We start from the raw sequence: 20,543 nt of genomic DNA, 5'->3' as shown, positions 1-20,543 counted from the left end.
TCAGAATTAAGTCCTATTTAGTAATTCTCTTATTTCCTTATTTTTTTCATTGTTAATTTCTCTAAAAACATACTTTTTAAGGGACGTCTGGGTAGCTTAGCGGTTGAGTGCCTGCCTTCGGCCCAGGGAGTGATCTTGGAGTCCCGGGACTGAGTCCCACATCGGGCTCCCTGCATGGAGCCAGCTTCTCCCTCTGCTTATGTCTCTGCCTCTCTCTGTCTCTCTGTCTCTCATGAATAAATCAATAAAAATCTTACAACCCCCCCCCCCAAAACCATACTTTTAAAATTGTTATTTTTTTTAATTAAGTAATTTTAAAGATTCCTCACCAAGATAGTTAATAATTACTTTTTGATACTTATTTGAATGAAAAGATAGCTCTGTCTTGGCAATACAGTAAGGTTTATAGGCTTTGTGAATTGCAGTTGAAGGGTTATTATTTTTAAAGATTTTATTTATTCATGAGAGACACAGTCAAAGACACAGGCAGGGCTAAACCCCTAAGCCACCCAGGGATCCCCTTGAAAACATTAGATGGGTTTTTGGTTAGACTTCTGACAAGAAATTTGGATAGCTCTAAGGCTACAATCTGGTTTGGATTTATCCTTTGGTCAGTAGAGGTCATCTGTGCCAAAGAAACAAAGCTGTGTTTGTGTATGTATGTATGTATTTTCTGGCAGTGACGTTACTATAAAATTGATAACACTAAAAAGAAATTCTTTTTTCTATGCTAACACAACTGATTTATGTCAAGCTGGTTTCTGCTTGCTTGAGTTAGAGTTGTAAGTAAATGTGTATATCTGTATATCCTCTGCTTTGAAGTTCTAATAATGGAAAGATACCCAAGGAATGCTATATTCTCTCCCTTTTAGTTCATCCCCAGTTGATCCATATCGCTGTAAACCTGTTAGTCTCCTGTAACTTGTGTAGCTTTTCAAAGTTTCAGAAAAAATATGTATCTTCTGAAGTGTTAAGCTTAACAAATTTTCAAATAGGCTTCACATTTCTAACAAATAATACATGTTATGGAAAGAGTTCTTCTAGAGTTATTTTCTAGAACTTTGAGCAAAGTTTATTTTGCTTGGTCTCCACTAGACTTACCTTTTTCTCTTTAGTTGCCCAAAGTCACCCAAGAACAGCTTTCCCTTTGTAGTATATAAGTCTCACTTGGAACTACCTTGGAGTAGTGAGTTGAGGTATAATACTTAGAAAAAGAGGTGGAAAGGAATGTAGTCAGGGTCCTGGGGATCTAATCTGCATTGCCTGTATGGCAAAGAAAGCTATGGAGGTAAAGCAGACCTTTTCTAATCCAGTGGCAAGTCCTGTTTCCCCAGGGATTGACAGAGATGCCATCATGGGTCTCACCTTGCATGAGGGCACAGAAGTGGTACTGGTGACAAATGGTAGCAACCTGCTGAGGTGTAATGGGTTTAGAGGGCAGAGAATGATTCTGGTAGTAGGACAACCTACCTGGAAGTAGTGCCATTGGCTGCAGAACCCAAGCTGGAGTTCCTTGGGGAACACCTATTATAAGAGTTTACCGAGATATTTGTTTTGCCTATGGCTCATTTGTTCCTTGCCAGAAGTCCATCCATGGGAAGGGTCCTAGTCACTAACCTGGGGAAATGCTACGCGTCAAAGTTTGACCTTTCTGCTAGGAGAAGCACAGTACTGTGAAAATCACAGAGGAAAAGTTTGTTCCTTCTGTTCTGGGCTCTGGTTAGGTCTATTTTTGTGTGTGGACTATTGGAGGAGCTTCATTCTAAAAGCTTATCCTGCAGTATCTCTTGATGTCCTTGGAAATGACTTTAAGCTGTCGTTCCTTGTTTGGAGTTAATGGGATATTGAAGCAGAAATTGAGCTATATCATCATCTGGCAACTGCAGGGAATCTCTAAGGATTATTTTCACTTCTTTGTTTATTTTATTTTTTATTTTTATTTTTTTCCCAAATCAGTATAGTTTTATTGCATTCTTAAGGTATCACAAATAAGTCTGCAAAATCATCTGGCATCTTGCTGTTTCTGTTGCTGGACAACTGAGATCTTATTCATCAGCCTGCTGAACTGTTCCTTTTTCAGAAACATAGATACCATCCAAAAATTTTCTGATATCCTTGTTTTTAGCAGTTTTTAACTTGCTGAATCAAAGCAGCTGAGTTCGAAACAAGTTCAATGTCATTTCCTTCAAGAATTAACTAATCTTTTTGGGCTTGAGATACAGAACAAGCAACACCTGGCTTCATCTGAACCCTGTGAATGTATTTTTCACCTAAGAAATTTCAGATTTCAACAAGAGAACCCTTCTCCTGAATAATAGCGTTGATGGGGAAGTGAGCATACACCGATTTCATCTTGTAACGGAAGCCCAGTGTAACGCCCTTGATCATGTTCTGTACCTGGCTACTGTTAGCACTACAGATCGTGCAAATGGTAGCCAGTTATTTTCTATTTCCCCACCATTTGTCAACTCGGAGCCTCTTCTTTTTCTTTCCGAGAAGACTGAATTCTACATTGTTGTGATTGAAGTCCCTTCGCAGAGTTCCTCTGGGGCCCTTCAGGATCACAGTGTGTCCCTTCAGGGTGATGTCGACATTTTCTGGAATGTCAACAGTCTGATTGCTGAGAATGGTCTTCATTCTCGCAATAGATGTGGCAAAGCCACTTTTTGTTTATTTTAAATAAAAAAAAAATGCCTTTGAGGTATAGATGGCAGGGTAAAGACACAAGTATAGGAATTGCTGCCACTCCACACTGGATTCCTCAGTCACAGCATAAAGTTGTTGCTATTGTTTTATAGCCCTGGGGATTATGTGATTCTTTTGCTTATTGTATTTTTGGGACAATGCTTCTTGCAGTGGCAGAGTCTGACTTATAGTAAATCAAAATGGTCAGGTTTCAGGTTTGTGGAATACTTTAAAAAGTGCACTAAAATTAAAGTTTGTAGAGACAAAATTCTTTTTTACTATACGTAGTTTCTTGAATTGACTTTTTAAAATGACATGTAAGCTAGGGATCTCTGTTCATTTTGGACTGGGGAAAAATAAGAGCAACTTGTACGTTTTTCTGATATAATTGACATTGATCCTTAAGGATTGCTTGGATTAAAGTTAGCCTGTAGTCTGTTTTTGTGTTCTTATCTCTTTCAAAATAGGACTGACCTGAGATTTTTATTTTATTTTATTTCATTTTATTTTTAAGTAAGCTCTATGCTCAACATGGGGCTTGAACTCATGACCCTGATTAGGAGTCACATGTTCCACCGAGTGACCAGCCAGAGACCCCTGAGATTTTCTTTCCTTTTTTTTTTTTTTTTTTTTTTTTAAAGATTTTATTTATTTATGAGAGAGAGAGAGAGGCAGAGACACAGGCAGAGGGAGAAGCTGGCTCCATGCAGGGAGCCCAATGTGGGACTCGATTCTGGGACTCCAAGATCACTCCCTGGGCCGAAGGCAGGCACTCAACTGCTAAGCCACCCGGGCTGACCCCCCTGCTGAGATTTTCTAATGTAGAAGTGTTTTATGCCCAATATTGTTGATTTCTGTCTCTGTAAGGGCATTGTACCTCCACTAACATTTTACTCCTTGCTGTTAACACTACCTTTCTTCAAAAGTCTGAATGCCTTCCATATGTATGCCTTCTCTTCCCATTGAGGCAGAGACTTCTTACTATATTATTCGCTCTGTGTTGGTCTTTTCTTTTTTCCTTCCTTCCTTCCTTCCTTCCTTCCTTCCTTCCTTCCTTCCTTCCTTCCTTCCTCCCTCCTCCCTCCCTCCCTCCCTCCCTCCCTCCCTCCCTCCCTCCCTCCCTTTGTTCCGTCCATCCATCCTCAGTCTCTCATAAGTCTTGTCAAGATCTAAAAAAATTCAGTCGTGGGACACCTGGGTAGCTCAGTGGCTGAGTGTCTGCCTCTGGCTTGGGTCGTGATTCCTGGGTCCTAGAGTCGAGTCCCACGTCAGGCTCCCCACGAGGAGCCTGCTTCTCTGTCTGCCTGTGTCTCTCATGAATAAATAAATAAAATCTTTTAAAAATTCAGTCCTTTTTAAAAAAAATTCAGTCTTCAGTTAATTCCATTAGATTCCCATCATGCTCAGTAAAAAGAGAGATGTTGGGAATGGTAGGAGAGGTTGTAGAGGTAGTCATGTTATTTGTTGTACATCTCTTTTCTTTTAAATTGTTGAATAATGATAGCACTTTGCTTAAGTAAGCACATAGCTAGGAATCCCCTAAACTGCTCAATGATGAATACCAATTTTGTAATCCAGTGATTTATACCTAGCTTATATCTTAACCAACTTCATGATCCTGTTCCTTTTCTAATGATAGTTCTTTGTGAAAATTTCTTAACTTTATAGCACTAAATAACGTGGACCTAGAAATAATTATCTTGGGTATTTTTTGATAATTACCCTTTTTTCTCAGAAGAATTATTAAAATAGGATTACCATGATGCCATCTTTACATTAGGGGTGAAATTTTAACTTTTCTTCTGCTTGGACAGCTACTGAGGAAATTAAATAATTAAAATGGAAGTGTAAGTAAGAGTGGAGACATAGTAGAAAAGCCAGATTCATCTAGCTGTCTCTCTCATACTACTGAAAGTTTATTCTCTTAGAATGACAATGACATCTGGTTGGGTTATTTTTATTAATGGGTATCGATTGGTGAAGAGAGCCAAAAACAGTGAAGTTGAGATTGTCTGGTAGTCATGGAAATGAGGGTTGGTGATAGCTAGTCAGCCCTTTTCAGTTTCTGGAATAAACACTGAACACTCCAGATTGGAATTTGGATATTATGACTTTCATAATAAAAAAGCATTTATTAAATGACTCTGTGTGAAACATGTTCTCTATATAAGAGAGAGTGCTCCTCTGTGGGTGTTTGTGATGTAAAGTGAACAATCACAGAATGAATGAATGCTCATTAGGATCAAATATCGAACAAATACTTAATGTTTACAATGCACGAATGCAGTGGTGCCCAATGATTGGTATGAGGAGAGTTTATTAGACTAATTAGTCTAGCAGTCCAGTGGCTGGACTGCTCCCTTCGCTTCCAGTTACTTGGGAAAGTCTTTGTGAGGAAGGCTAATTTCCAAAATGATTTATATGATGGCAGTTGAAGGATTGGCCAGCTGAGAGAGAGAGATGGACATAGTATATGAGACAACCAAGAGACAAAGATAGGATCATGCACTGGTAAAGAGAATGAAGATGAGATATACTCTTTTTTAAAAGGGTATTTTTATTTTATTTTAAAGGAATTTCTACACCCAACAGGGGGCTTGAACTCAAGACCTTGAGATTGAGAGTCACATACTCCACTGACTGAGCTGGCCAGGCACTCCAAGGACTAGACAGTGTCTACTGAGGAATAGTCTATGGAAGAGAAAGGAGAGGTGAGGGTCCTTGAAGTGCAGTGACAGGAATGTGAAACTCAGATTAAGGAGTTGGTTCCTGGTCAACAGGATGAGGTGATGCTCCTGCAAAGGTATATGAAAGGATCATGTTAGTGTAGACAGAAAAGAAGTTAAATGTTTTTTTTAGATGCCTACACTTTTTTTAGGAACTGTATGACGCTCATTTAAATATACCTTAGTCTTAAGAACGTTCAGTTTCAGCATGTCCTGATACATACAAAATTAGATTATTTTTAAGACTTATTGTATTTATGCATTTTAAGGTTTTTTTTTTTTTTTAAAGATTTTATTTATTTGAGAGAGGGGGAGAGAGCACAAGCAAGGATAGGGGCAAGGGAGAGGGAGAAGCAGGCTACTCACTGCTCAGGACCCTGGGATCATGACTGGAACCCAAAGGCAGACACTTAACCAAATGAGCCACCTGGATGCCTGACATTTTAGTTTCTTATCATAAAGTTTGATTTCAAGTAACTACTGTGGCAAAGAAGAAAGTTAAATAAAAATCTGTGGAACATAGTACCCGTCATAGGGAAATGCCATTATCTCAAAGACTCAGCCTGGATTTCAAAGCTGTCACTTGGAGCCATATTTCTTGAATTTTTTCCTTTAAGCTCACCAAGCTGGATTGTGTCATTTTAATATCTTAAGACATGTATCAGAGAAAAGGAGAAAATGATCCTAGTATGATTATCACTTGGGAGAAGGTTCAGAGAGGTGAACTTTTAATGAGACTTTGGTGTACTTATGATACATTTGTCCAGCAAAATCACTGAAGTGGCTGACCTGACTTATATTGGTTTTTTGATAGCATCTGATTGCAACTCTGGGGGAATTTCTTCAAGTGAAAGGTAATTTATGGAACTTACTGATAAGACCACTTACATTTTAAAAAGCTTTCTATTGCTTTTAGATATACTCAGGAAAGGCCAAGATGTGCTAGGCTTCACTGTTCAGGTTATGCTTATGGTGAAGTTAGTGATGGTGATACAGCAGTGGATCCATTCCAAATGACAGGAAAGGGACTATTGTGCCAAGATGGGTGACTCAAGGTGCTTTATTCAGTGATCACTGACACACAAAAAGTGCCACAAAAGAGGTCATAAAAATGATGGTGGAATTTTAAAGATAGATGAGAGTGAGATTTTATCATCTTCATATTTTCTCTTTTTTTCTTTAGAAGTAAAAAAAGAGCTTTTATTTCATCTGAATGTCAAGTCAGAAGTAGTTAGTATTCATCAGACCAAGCTTCTCCCTTCTTGGGTCTAAGAATTTCAAGATCTCAGAAGTTATAGCTGAAGCTTTATCCTCAATTCCAAAGGCCCGGAGGTAAAGCAAGGGGATTTAAAAATCAGCTTAACCTCTGCATTTAGAAAGAAACTGGAGCAAATCATATAACATCTAGCTTGGTATCACTTACAGGAGCACAGGTTACTAAGGCAATAATCAAAATGGCTCTGAAAACCAGTCTTGTCAGATCCATTTCCTTTTCTATGAAAGAGCCAGAGACGAGGATGAAAATAGTAAGTTTCTCTTTCTTAATTTCAGTAAGCTTTCGATTCTGACACTTGTGACATGCTCACTGATAAGCAGGAAAAGTACCCTTTTCAGGAATAAGTGACTTCACAGCAAAAAGAATGCAATAAAAACAAAATTTTACTTTTATCTTTCCACATTAATTGCCCTCCTTTGTCAATAGATGTGTTTTTTAAACGCTGTGACAAATACTGTCTTATTGATATATCATAATTCTTAAACCATTTTTCCACTGAGGGGTCCTTGAATGATTTCTAGTTTTTCACTAATCTAAATAGCATATCTCAGAACATCTCTATATAGATTATTTTTCTTCTTTCTTCCCTTTCTCCCTCCCTCTTTACTTCTATCCTTCTTTCCCTTTTTAGGGTGTTGAATATTTCTTTACACTCCTAATATTGCCAGTTGGAATTATTGGACAAAAATATGAATAGTAGAGGCCCCTCGGTGGCTCAGTCAGTTAAGCATCTGCCTTTGGCTCAGGTCATGATCTCAGGGTCCTGGGATCAAATCCTGAATCAGGCTCCCTGCTCAGCGGGGAGTTCTGCTTCTCCTTTTTGCTCTGCTCCATCCCTCTGCTCATTCTCTCTCTTTCTCCCTCTCCCTCTCTCCCTCTCCCCCCTCCCCCTGCTCTCTCTCAAATAAGTAAATAAATAAAATCTTAAATATGAACAGTTTTATAGTTATTGTTACATATTACTAATTATTTTTCAGAAAGATTGAACAAATAAATAATGTCACTAAGTCAAAGTCCAGCCCAGGTAACATCAGATTTTATAATTTATGTTTTAAGCAGTAGTACTTGAAATCTAAATGTCTAACTCTAGGGATGCCTGGGTGGCTCAGCGGTTGAGCATCTGCCTTTGGCTCGGGGGCATGATCCCGAGATCACAGGATTGAGTTCCGCATTGGGCTCTCTGCATGGAGCTTGCTTCTCCTCCCACTTCTTATCTCTCTGCCTCTCTCTCTGTGTCTCTCATGAATAAACAGATAAAATCTTTAAAAAAAAAAAAAAGCCTAACTGTATTTTCTCATATGATTCCTTTCCTATTTGTATTTCTTTTTTCAATTTGTTTTCTCTCCTTTGACTACTTAGGAGTGATTTTTAGGTGTTGCCCTTACATAATTGTATATTTCTTTTACATTTTTGCATAACAAACCTTTATTACTTTGTTCCAATTTGTTGCATTTCTTTTTGTATTTCTTTCTTTTTTTTCTTTCTTTCTTTCTTTCTTTCTTTCTTTCTTTCTTTCTTTCTTTCTTTCTTTCTTTCTTTCTTTCTTCTTTCTTTCTTTCTTTCTTTCTTCTTTTCTTTCTTTTCTTTCTTTCTTTCTTTCTTTTCTCTTTTCTTTTCTTTTCTTTTCTTTTCTTTTCTTTTCTTTCTTTTCTTTTCTTTTCTTTTCTTTTCTTTTCTTTTCTTTTCTTTTCTTTTCTTTTCTTTTCTTTTCTTTTCTTTTCTTTTCTTCTTTTTTGAAGATTTTATTCATTCATCCATGAGGGACAGAGAGAGAGAGAGAGAGGGGCAGAGACACAGGCAGAGGGAGAAGCATGCAGGGAGCCCAAAGCGGAACTCAATCCTGGGATCTCGGGATCATGCCCCGAGCCCAGGATCATGCCCAGGGCCGAAGGCAGGCGCCAAACCGCTAAGCCACTCAGGGATCCCTCCTTTTTATATTTCTTTATTATAGTTTAGTAAACTGATTTTCTGAGATTTTATTTTCTGAGATAATTTCTTAATCACCACAAAAGATTAATTTTCTGGTTAATTTTCTTTAAAAAAAATCATAAAGATACACAGATGTGCCAAGCAAAGTATGGATCCAGATAGAATTTTCAATACTAATATTCAGTTATTTCAATCATTTTGTAAGTGGTGATTCTTCAACCTTGAGTTGCTATTGATTTCTTATCATATATTAAATGAACAATACCAAATTCTGCTTGTGTGAACTACAGTGGCATCTTACCTAGTCTCCCTGCCTCTAGATAGCTCTTTCCTATTTAACCAGCACAGTGATGCCAGAGAGATCTTTCCAAAACTCAATATGCTCATGGTACTCTTCATCTTGGACTCATTTAATGGTTCCATTTTTGTCAGTATAAAGCCTAAACTTCTTAGATGGGAATCTCTGCTCCTGGAGCTTTATATTCCAGGAGAACCCATGATGGGTTGGGTGCTTTTGTCCTCTCGTACTCTACCTACCTTATTCTTAAAAAACAAAAAACAAAAAACAAAATATGAAGTAGACAAAGTTATTCTCTGTGATTCTAGCTTCTCAATCAAGGGCTTTTCTCCTCACATTCTTCTCACGAGATGGCATCGCTGCTAATGCGTAAATTGCCCTCTCTCTCATCCATTAGCAAAACTTGTTTCATGAAAGGAGCTGAAACGAAACTCTCATTTTTACCTTCTGTAACAGGAATAGAAGTATTATGCCTCCCAGGGATATTCCATTTGAAAGGCCAGAGAAACCTTAAGGTTGCCTCAAATTGCCTAAAATCAAGCTTTAATATTAGAGCAATTAGCATTTTTCAGTACTGTTAAAACTGAAAAAAAGGAAAAAAGAGGCAGCTTGAAATAGAACCAGTAGGTTATGGTGGGTGTTCCCTCTAGGCCTGAAGTCTGAGGCGCTCGGTTTTTAACATAGTAACTGATTTCATGAGGAACCTTGAGACCATTCATACTACTAATTTATTCCCAGTTGTCAACTAGGGAGAGAATTACTGTTTACTACCTTTCTTGGATCTTGGGGAGATTGGGGATCTATTTTGGAGAAGTGCTTTATAAATCTAATAAATGATAAATCAACAAAAATAATTTAAAAAATAATCTTAGAGGATAAATTATACAAAGCTCTGTCATACCTTTTATGAATCCCATTGGGGTATCTGGGTGAATCTGAATTTGTGACTTCATCATTTATGAAGACTTTCTGCTTGGGCTTGAATTTGAATTGGATTTTGAATGAGAGAAGTAAATACTCTGATAAATTGAGGTAAGAATTTAGTTCAGTGAAAAAGAGGAAATGAAGATAGTTTCATGGAAGAGTGAGTATGGGGGAGGAAGAAAGTGACTGAATATAGAGACAAAATATTGCAGAAATAAATGAGGTACCTATGATAAGATATATAGAGTGTGTTAAGCAAAATTAACTTTGTAGTGGTCAGAGGAGACCACCAACATGTTCTGAATCTTTAGGAACACCAGAGAGAGACCTGTGTCTGCCTTAAAGTATATTTTCTGCTTAACAGTGAAGGGTGAACGTTCTTTTTTTTTTTTTTTTTTTTTAAGATTTTATTTATTTATTCATGAGATACACACACAGAGGCACAGACACAGGCAGAGGGAGAAGCAGGCTCCATGCAGGGAGCCCAATATGGGACTCAATCCCAGAACTCCAGGATCATGCCCTGGGCCAAAGACAGATGCTCAACCACTGAGCATCCAGGTGCCCCCTGAACACTCTTTTAAAGAGTCTTTGGCCTTGTGCAATGTAAATATGTGAAGAAAAAAAAAACACCTTATACTCCCTAAACTAATTTGGTCTGCCTTGAAGGAAAAGATAGGCTCTCCTGGGCAGTTACGTATTAATATGGAGTTACTTGGGGGTCTGTTAAAGAAGGTTAAGTACTGGAGTTTTCATAATTGCTTCTTTAATTTCTTCCTCATGGTTTTGTTCTAAATTACAAGTGGAGAATTACTACAATATATATACCATCTCTAGCAAGCTTCATTAATCTTTGGGATACTTGTTTTTGTAAAGAACAGGGACCAAAAAAAAAAAAAAAAAAGAATCCAGGTTAACTAATTTTTATTTCTTCCTCTAACTCTTCAAAGCAGACCTTTAAAGTAGGGTGTGTATTTGAGACAGAGTTAAGATTTATTAGTAATTGAAAAAAAAAAGATTTATTAGTAATTGAAAGCTTCTGTTATACTTAAGAATGCCTTTTAATTTTTTAAAAAGATATTATTTATTCATGAAAGATACAGAGAGGTAGAGACGTAGGCAAGGAGAGATGCAGGCTCCTCTCAGGGAGCCCAGTTTGGGACTCGATCCCCAGACCCAGGATCATGCCCTGAGCCAAAGGAGATACTCAACCACTGAGCCACTCAGGCATCCCTAATTTAAATTTTTTGAGAGAGAGAGTATGTGCACACAGGTGGTGGGGGATGGTGGGAGAGGTAGAGAAAGAATCTTAAGCCAGCTCCATACCCAGCACAGAGCTCAACAAGGGACTTGATCCCATGACCCTGAGGTCATGACCTCAGCCAGAATCAAGAGTTGGATGCTCAACCAACTGAGCCACTCAGACAACCTTGCCTTTTAATTTTGGTATTTGGAACAAATATATCTTGGGCAAAGCTGCTGGAACCTTCCATTATATCTATACCGTCCTTCCTTTCACCCCCTTGGCCACCACAAGTCCCCAACCTTTGTGAATACTAAGGCCTTGCTGGACTATCCCTGTGGAATTGGATACAGAGAAGACAGTCCCATAACCAGAAGGGATTGAAGAGAGATCTCAGTCTTGACTTGGTACTCTCAAAGAGTATTAAATAAAATCTAAGTTACCATGCTTCTCATAATCCTCTTTATTTTCTCCAATTCTTTCATGTTAGGGCTGTTCAGCAACCCCTCTCTCACTAAAAGACTGAGCTCTTTCTGGTACCCCAACCTGATTTCTTTTGTGTTCAGATATCTTCCCTATCTCTTAATTAGATGGGCAGATTTAGTATTCCTGGCTTCTTTTCTTATTTTTCTCTATTCCTTTCCCATTACTTAACTCTCTACAAGAAACATGAGTTCAGAAACTGTCAGAGCATGCAAGAATTCTTCCTTCTTTCCTCTTGGCTTTCCAGTCTTGCCTTTTTCCACTCATTCTCTTGATTCTGAATCACAGTTAAGTCCTGGGAAACTGAACAGTGCAGAAGAGAACTTTCCTTAAAGGGCTGTGCAGGGCTGAGGGGATAAGTGGAATGTGTGATTAATAAAACACATTTTAGTTATCCCTTCCCTCTCCCATGATGGGTGCATTCACACCTTAATAAGTTATATTGTGGTTGGATAATAAGGTTGCTTTGAGGAATTAAGAATTCTATTTTCTGGGTCCAAGGGAGGAAGGATACAGAAGAGAGCAATAACTAGCAGCAAGGGAGGAGAAATTGTAAAGGAGATAATGCTGATCTGTTCTCCCTCTCTCCCACCCCTAATCAGTTGCAAACAACTGGTCTTTTTAAAAATTAAATTTTAACTCCTTAGCTGGTTAATGAAAGTCCGTTTTGCTGGTAGTATCATACCTAACTGGCACATTCAGATCATCTGGTTGTTTTAGGCCATAGTCAGGGTGCAAGCTCTGACAGTTGTTAAACTAAAGAAATATATTTTGAAACATTGCTCCATATATCCTAATAAGTCATCTATCCTCCTATTCCTTACCCTTGTTACTTCCTCTGGTTAGCACATATCTTTTAGCCTCTTTCATATTAAAGAAGGCTAGCAATAAGATACGGGTGATGGGACAAGACCTGAATTATCAATAAATAGTAGCTTGGATTCCAGTGTTCCTAGTAGCTGCTTTGATCAATCAGTAATTATTAGCATAACCCAGAGAGGGAAATACCCTGTCTTGCTGTACTTGGTGCACCTTTGCATCCTGTTGATTGCCTCGGAACCTTTCCATCTGTTCCTTATTCAACTGACTCTTAAGTTTGAAGCTCTCTGAAACTGCGCCTGCCTTCACAGCAGTTTTTTCCTACAAATGTCTAAGACTTAGCTTCCCTCTGATCTTGTTTCTCTGATCTGACTCCATCTGCTTTCTAGTCTTTGAGAAATCCTCAAAATTTGTGATCACTTAGCACTCTTTCTTGCTTTCACTGAAATTCTGAAATTATTCTTTTAAAGTATTTTCTTTCATTTGATTGAATTAAAGATATAAAGGGGTATAGGTGTGCAGTCTATCATCTCAATCCAGTCTTAGCTTTCGTTATTTTACATATATATCTGCAGTTTTGTGTAATATCACCTTTCAATATGTGGTTTGACTTAAAACCTTATTAAGTATCTGGACATTATTTATAGTTTTGTGAGGAAGAAACATATCTTCAGCTCAACTATATTAAAAAGTATAGAGTACATTAAGTTTATTTTGTAAGTCAATCCCAGATTTAAAAGAATTAAAATTCAATGTAACATAAATGTCTGAGTAGTGCAGATGACTACAATTTTTATGGAGATAAAAGCTGATGTTGATTACTGGTTTATATTACATGTGACACATATATAGTTTTGATATATCTGTGGGGAAAATACATTGCATTTGTATAATTTGACTTATGTTCCATTATTTTGTGTTTTATAAACATTGTAACACAAGTATTTTTCAAAGGAGAGCAGAGTTCAAACTGGTAGAGTCTAAGCCAAATACAGGCTATGCTCATGTTTTATTTGACTCTCATAATATTAGTTGTCTTAGTGTTTTTTGTTTTTGTTCTTTTTAGATTGAATTAATTGCCAATGTGTGAAAGTCAAGATATTTCACAAACCGATCCTAACTTTCAGATTCTTTTGAAAAAACTGAAGATTAGGCAACATTGGATCTACATTGCTCTCTGTGGCAGTAGATGACTGGAGCTGAGTGGTGGCCTTGTTAGGTAGTAATTCATCATTCCCATCAGTGAGGAGTCCCATCATTCCCTGTTCATTATTCCCATCAGCTTTTTTTTAAGTTGCTTTTTACTAATCTTGTGAGCATTTGACTTTGTGACTCCTACTATATACTAGTCTTTACAACCGTTATTTTAAGTTATTATGAAATAGCTACAGAGTAGGACTACTATAATTCTCAGGTTTTATTTAATATATGAAATTTTGTGATTTTTCAACTTTGTAAACATATTTTTCCATATTGACATTATAACCTAAAAGCAGAAGTGTAGTCAGAAAAATAGGGATGGGTAACGTGGCTCTTGAAAATATACAAAATACCTTTATGATAAAAATAGGTAAGTTGAAATTAGAGGAGCCAGTTAAGATGTCAGAAAAAAGGCTAGCTTGCCACCCACAGGGTCTCACAGTTTCCCTATGGGGGTCGCATCAGGTCTGATATTTTTTTAAAAGTGAATTATTTAATTATCAAATGAATTATTTAAAATTTTTTACCTATTTGAGAGAAAGATAGCATAAGGAGGGGGAAAGGGAAGAAGCAGGCTCCCCACTGAGCTGGGAACCTGACGTGGGGCTCGATCCTAGGACCCTGGGATCATTACCTGAGACTAAGGCTCAGACACTTAAACTGACTGAGCCACCCAGGTGCCTCTAGGTCTAGTTTTTACTTTTGTAGATCCAATTAGTAATCAACAGATGGTTTGATGAACATAGAATCAGAGTAAAGGATGCCAGGTAGTCTTGAAAGAAAATCTCATTATGCTGCAGTGAAGACTGGCGTATTAAGCTTCTTTTAAAACACAGAATATCTTGGGGATCCCTGGGTGGCTCAGTGGTTTAGTGCCTGTCTTCGGCCCAGGGCGTGATCCTGGAGGCCCAGGATTGAGTTCCCGTGTCGGGCTCGCTGCATGGAGCCTGGAGCCTGCTTCTCCCTCTGCCTGTGTCTCTGCCTCTCTCTCTGTCTCTCTCTGTCTCTCTCTCTCTCTCATGAATAAATAAATAAAATCTTAAAAAAAATAAAACACAGAACATCTTAAAAATAGAACTACCCTACAATCCAGTAGTCTACTGGGTATTTACCCAAATAATACAAAAATACTATTCAAAGGAACAAATGCAACCTGATGTTTATAACAGCATTATCTATAATAGCCAAATTATGAATAAAGGTGTATGTGTCTATATATATATATACACACACATATATGTATATAATGGAATATTACTCAGCCATAAAAAAATGAAATCTTGTCATTTGCAACAACATGAATGAAGCTATAGAGGATCATGTTAAGTGAAGTAAGTCAGAGAAAGACAAATACAATATGATTTTACTCATGGGGAATTTAAGAAACAAGCAAAGGGGGGGGGGGAAGAAAAACCAAGAAATAGATGCTTTATTGTAGATAATAAACTGATAGTTACCCAGAGGAGAGGTGGGGTGGGGGGATGGGTGAAATAGGTGATGGAGATTAAGAGTGCACTTGTTGTGATGAGCACCAGGTGATATATGGAAGTGCTGAATCACTATATTGTATACCTGAAACTAATATAATAATACTATATGTTAGCTAACTGGCTAGCTAAATTAGCTACTTTAAATAAAAACTTTTTAAAAAAGTACACTGACACCAAAAACGAAACGAAACATCTGTCTCTCAAAATTATATAATGGCTGCTGAGTCAGGTTCCATTTCCCTTGGACATTGCTGGTTAAATACTGACACATTTTTCTTTGCAAAGCCTCCCTTCTTTGCAAAAAATCTGTTTATTCTGCCATCTTCTTTTAATGCATTCTTCATACAGGACAGCCCAGATGGCTCAGCAGTTTGGCACCGCCTTCAGCCCAAGGCGTGATTCTGGAGACCAGGGATCGAGTCCCGCGTTGGGCTCCCTGCATGGAGCCTGCCTCTGCGCCTCTCTCTCTCTCTCTTTCTGTCTCTCTCTCTCTCTCTCTCTCATGAATAAATAAAATCTTAAAAAAAATACATTCTTTATACAACTTTCAATAACATTAGGTTACAGCTTTATTTTAAATAAATCATTTTTGCTGTGATAACTAATTACCTTATTAGACTTAGATTAGAGGACCCCTCTAAAGGCCTTTTTATGATGGAGGACTTCTAGAGAGAACAATGTCATTATACCCTTTCTAGATTCACAGTTATTTTGTCCAAGTTCTGGATATACTTTGTTCTTATGTGCCAATTTAAACTGACGGGGGCTTGATACTTCACTGTTCCCCAAATAAAATTCAGTATATTGTTTGATTCCATTCACTCCCGTTGTCAGTCTTCTGAGGTAGGGTATTATGATTCACATTTTTAAAAATGAAGAAGCTGGTGAACAGAGCATATCAGTGACTTGCTCAAGGTCAAAAAGCTAGTAGGTAATAGAGTTGGGAATTAAACTAGGATTTTTCTGATTTCAAATTTCTGATTTCCCTGCTTCTGAAATAAGCAGTAGTCTGGAGTCCAGGAGATCAAGTAGAACCAAACAGTGGCCTCTGTCGTCAGAAACTAGGAGGAAGCATGATCCTAAGATGCAGTTTGTTCCATTTTGTAGGTCTTTTGTGTTTCTACTGAGATAGCAGGGTCACCCGACTGTGTAGAAGTGGTACAGAATCTATTAGGAAGGTTCTCAGGGAGACAGCTGCAGCCTGTTTGTGAGAGTCCTGAAAATTTGGGACCCTCTGATTCTATCTAGGGTAGCTGCAGGTAGAAGAACAAAGATTGAAGAGGTTTTTTGTTTGTTTGTTTTTTGTTTTTTTTTTTAGATCCATTCCTGTAAGATCCTCTCTGCATTTGGCTAGTCACAAAGATATTCACTAATAAAACTTTGCCCTGAAGCATTTTCTTTTCTTTTTTTTTTTTTTAAAGATTTTATTTATTTATTCATGATAGTCACACAGAGGGAGACAGAGAGGCAGAGACACAGGCAGAGGGAGAAGCAGGCTCCATGCATCGGGAGCCCGACGTGGGATTCGATCCCGGGTCTCCAGGATCATGCCCCGGGCCAAAGGCAGGCGCCAAACCGCTGCGCCACCCAGGGATCCCGCCCTGAAGCATTTTCATTTGAATAGAGGTTGTGTAAATAAAGAGATGACAGCAGGGAAAATCAGTGAAGGTGGGCTTGTGCATAATAGCAGATTCCCTTCTCATGAAATTTTTTTGTTCCATATTTTTTCAAACATTGGAAATACTGAATTATAAAATTTTTAAAAGATTTTATTTATTCATGAGAGACAATGAGAGAGAGACAGAGACACAGGCAGAGGGAGAAGCAGGCCCCATGCAAGGAGCCCGATGTGGGACTCCATCCCAGATCCCAGGATCACGCCCTGAGCCTAAGGCAGAGGCTCAACCGCTGAGCCACCCAGGTGTCCCGAATTATGAATTTTTAAAAAAGATTTATGGGGCGGGGGGAGAGAACGAGTGCACAGGGTGGAAAGGGGAAGAGGGAGAGAGAAACCCAAGTAGATTCCATGCTGAGTGCAGAGCCCAATGTGGGGCTCCATCTCAAGACCCTGGGATCAGACCAGATCCCCCCCCAAAAAAGGAAGCTTAACTAATTGTGCCACCCAGGTGCCCTTGAATTATGAATTTTAAAATAATGATCAAAGTGTTTAATAGAAGTTCTTATATTCCTTTCAGGTTTTCATTTTCTTAAAATGATTTCTAAAACCATTTAAGATTTTTGTATACAACTACTTTTAAAGCAAGTTCATTGCTTCTCCCTCTGCCTGTGTCTCTGCCTCTCTCTCTCCCTGTGTGACTATCATAAATCAACAAAAATTAAAAAAAAAAAGGGGATCCCTGGGTGGCGCAGCGGTTTGGTGCCTGCCTTTGGCCCAGGGCGCGATCCTGGAGACCTGGGATCAAATCCCACGTCGGACTCCCGGTGCATGGAGCCTGCTTCTCCCTCTGCCTGTGTCTCTGCCTCTCTCTCTCTCCCTGTGTGACTATCATAAATAAATAAAAATTTAAAAAAATAAAGCAAGTTCATGATAATTCTTATACACATTAAGTGTTATAGTACAATTTTGAAATATAAAAATAAGATCTATTTCTGTCTCCAGGGACCTCTGGCATTTTCATATAAAAAGGGAGAGTATCATTTTTTTGGCATTTGGGTTTCCTTTTGAAATATCAGTTGGTGAATTTATTTCCTAGCTCTTTATTATATACCTCGAGTGGCCAAGCAAAGGAAAAGCACTAAAGTAGCATCTATTTCATTTGTAGAGATTAGAAACAAGATGCTTATTGTCCTACTTTTTCAAAGGATTCAGAATGAATGATTAAGAGCAACTCTAAATGTTTTGGAGTTGATAAAGTTGGAATCCAGCTCCTCCAGACCCACTGACTTTGAGATTTACAAAGAAGCTGAAAGAAATCATATTACACCTTTATTAATGGTATGTATTTCAAATCTTTCAAATGTATTTGTACGTCTTACATTCAGCAAATATAAATCATACTTAGAACTCTACTAATCTCTATTGTAGTGAAATCATTATTCTCACCATATGAGACAACCTTCTAACCTATGGAACTTTTCCACATGCAAGTTATTTTAAGGGAAAAAATCTCCACATGATCTACAAATGTTATCTAATGCATTTTCAAATGCTACTAAGACAGACGTGTTCATACATAAGAAGTATCCTAAGGACATTAAAAATTCTGAAATCTAGAAATCCTCTTTTTTGAGTCTTTATGGTTTTTAGCCTGATAATTATTATCATGAAGGGGTGCATACTCAGTATCTGAAGGATGCTGCTAGCAACTACATCAAAATATTCTTAGGGACTTTGTTTATAGTCAGGATGAAACCTGAAGATCAAGAGAATAAATTGATCAAGTCCTTGCAGGAGTAATTTATCACTCTGTAAAACCTTTAGCAATTGCTGAAAATGCATGCTGGTAGGAAGTTTTTAAATTACCAAAATCACTAGATCATTTGCTTGGTTCTTCTAGATTCCATAAAATACTTGAGTTTGTCTCAGAAAAATTGAGCTAAGCACTGTGCCTGGCACTGTCTCCATTGCAGATGGAAGGCCAGATGAGCAGGAGCGGTTGCCAATCATCAAGCTCATAGAGGTATAGAAATGCATCACACACACATATATATGTATACATTAAGAGTTAAAATAAGAATGGAAAAATATTTAGTAGTGCATAGGAAGACCTCATATTTGTGGTGGGTTGCATTCCTGAAAAAGACATTTTAAGTGGAAATGCTTTTTAAATTTTATTTGGTTTTCACTTAAATGTAACATTAGATAGAGGTTAAATGCTTGACTAAGAGATTGCTTAGTCTTTACACAATTGGTTATAAATCTAATATTTAATCAGCTATTAATGATAGAAAAGTATAATAATAGCTAAGCACTTTTTAAGATAATACATCTTCTCTTTTAATTTCTCAAACCATTATCTAAATTTTGCAAATGAGGAAACTGAAGTTTAGAGAAGCTCAATAATCTGAGGAAGACCATAGGGCAGGAAAGTACTAGAGCATGGATTCATTAAAAGGATTAGAAAATGCTTGCCCCTTGAGAGTGTTAGGGGATAGAGACATGAGGAGCAATGAAGAAGTATTGAGGCCCGAGATAGATTATAATGGAAAAGAAGAGGTGGTCTCTGCTTTTACTGTGTTAAAAGCAATTATAAGATTTTGTTGCCAGAGGATTATATAAGTGATTTGCTTTGTTGAGTGGCAATAAATTGAGGACTGTCTGTACTGCAGTTATAAAATATATGAGGTCCTGCAAAATGTAGGTAACAATAAAAAATTTGCCTTGACTAACAATGGTAGCAACTCAAAAATAGCTTGGGCCATCAAAATGGATAAATACCTGCTTATAATTGCAGTAGGATGTGTATCCTTTGGTACAAAGTTATTCTTGGTACTTGATGATATTGGACCTGCTATCTTAAAATAAATTAGAAGAGCAAATGATATTGTGAAATATCTTTTTTTTTAAATATTTTATTTATTTATTCATGAGAGAGAGAGACAGAGACAGAGATACAGGCAGAGGGAGAAGCAGGCTCCATGCAGGGAGCCCGAGAGGCTGACGTGGGACTCAATCCTGGGTCTCCAGGATCACACCCTGGGCCAAAGACAGAGGCTAAACCGTTGAGCCACCCAGGGATCTCCGATATTGTGAAATATCTAAGAGCTATTCATAAGCAGAGTATTCAAGAATAGTCAGGGGGTGTCTGGGTGGCTAAGTTGGTTAAATGTCTGTCTTCAGCTTAGGTCATGATTTTCAGGCTCCTGGGATCGAGCACCTCATTGGGCTCCCCAATCAGCAGAGAGTCTGCTTGTCCCTCTCCTTCTGCTCTTCCCCCCCACTTAGGTGCACTCTCTCTCTCTCTCAAATAATAAAATCTTAAAAAAAATAGGGTGGGATAGATTTATACCTAATACATAGAAACCAAGAAGGAGTGTTGCTCTCATCCCAACAATAAGAAGTCAGATAATTTTTTTATTATTTTTTTAATATTAAAAATAATTTTTTTGAGGTAACCAATTTTTATTTTGCACTTCCCCACCTCCATTCCTCTCCAAAAAGAGCACTAATGGGTATATCTGTGCATGTGAAAATACTGTATAAAGTATTTAGGATGATCTCAAATTAATAAACAAAATACCCCACACATAGCTCGACATAGATGTTTCGTTTCTTTGCAGGGATAGAAACATTCTAGAACAAGGAGGACAGTGAAATACAGATACAAAACTGTAACTTCCTTGAGCTGATCAGAGAGCCAACATTGTAACACAGTCAACTAGTTTGAAGTGTAGGGATGTATAGGCACCTTCAAGGAGAGACGGGTGAAAACACTGGCTTACTATGACAGAGAATGGGAGGAAGATGGGACTTCATACTAGTGAATAAGAATTTAGCTATAAAATTTAA

The 20,543-nt window shown here is 37.8% G+C and overlaps 1 protein-coding gene and 1 pseudogene across 5 annotated transcripts in view; one reads left to right on the top strand and one right to left on the bottom strand.

Annotated features, from left to right (window-relative positions):
• FRMD5 (FERM domain containing 5) overlaps positions 1 to 20,543 on the top strand; it is a 310,915-nt gene that overhangs the window by 64,161 nt on the left and 226,211 nt on the right. The gene's annotated exons all lie outside the window — the stretch shown is intronic.
• LOC100684759 lies at positions 1,974 to 2,652 on the bottom strand (annotated as a pseudogene).

This window comes from Canis lupus, chromosome 30, assembly GCF_011100685.1.
Source record: "Canis lupus familiaris isolate Mischka breed German Shepherd chromosome 30, alternate assembly UU_Cfam_GSD_1.0, whole genome shotgun sequence".
Classification (NCBI taxonomy): domain Eukaryota; kingdom Metazoa; phylum Chordata; class Mammalia; order Carnivora; family Canidae; genus Canis; species Canis lupus.
The sequence above is the reverse complement of the archived record's forward strand: the minus strand, read 5'-3'. Positions and strand labels throughout refer to the sequence as shown.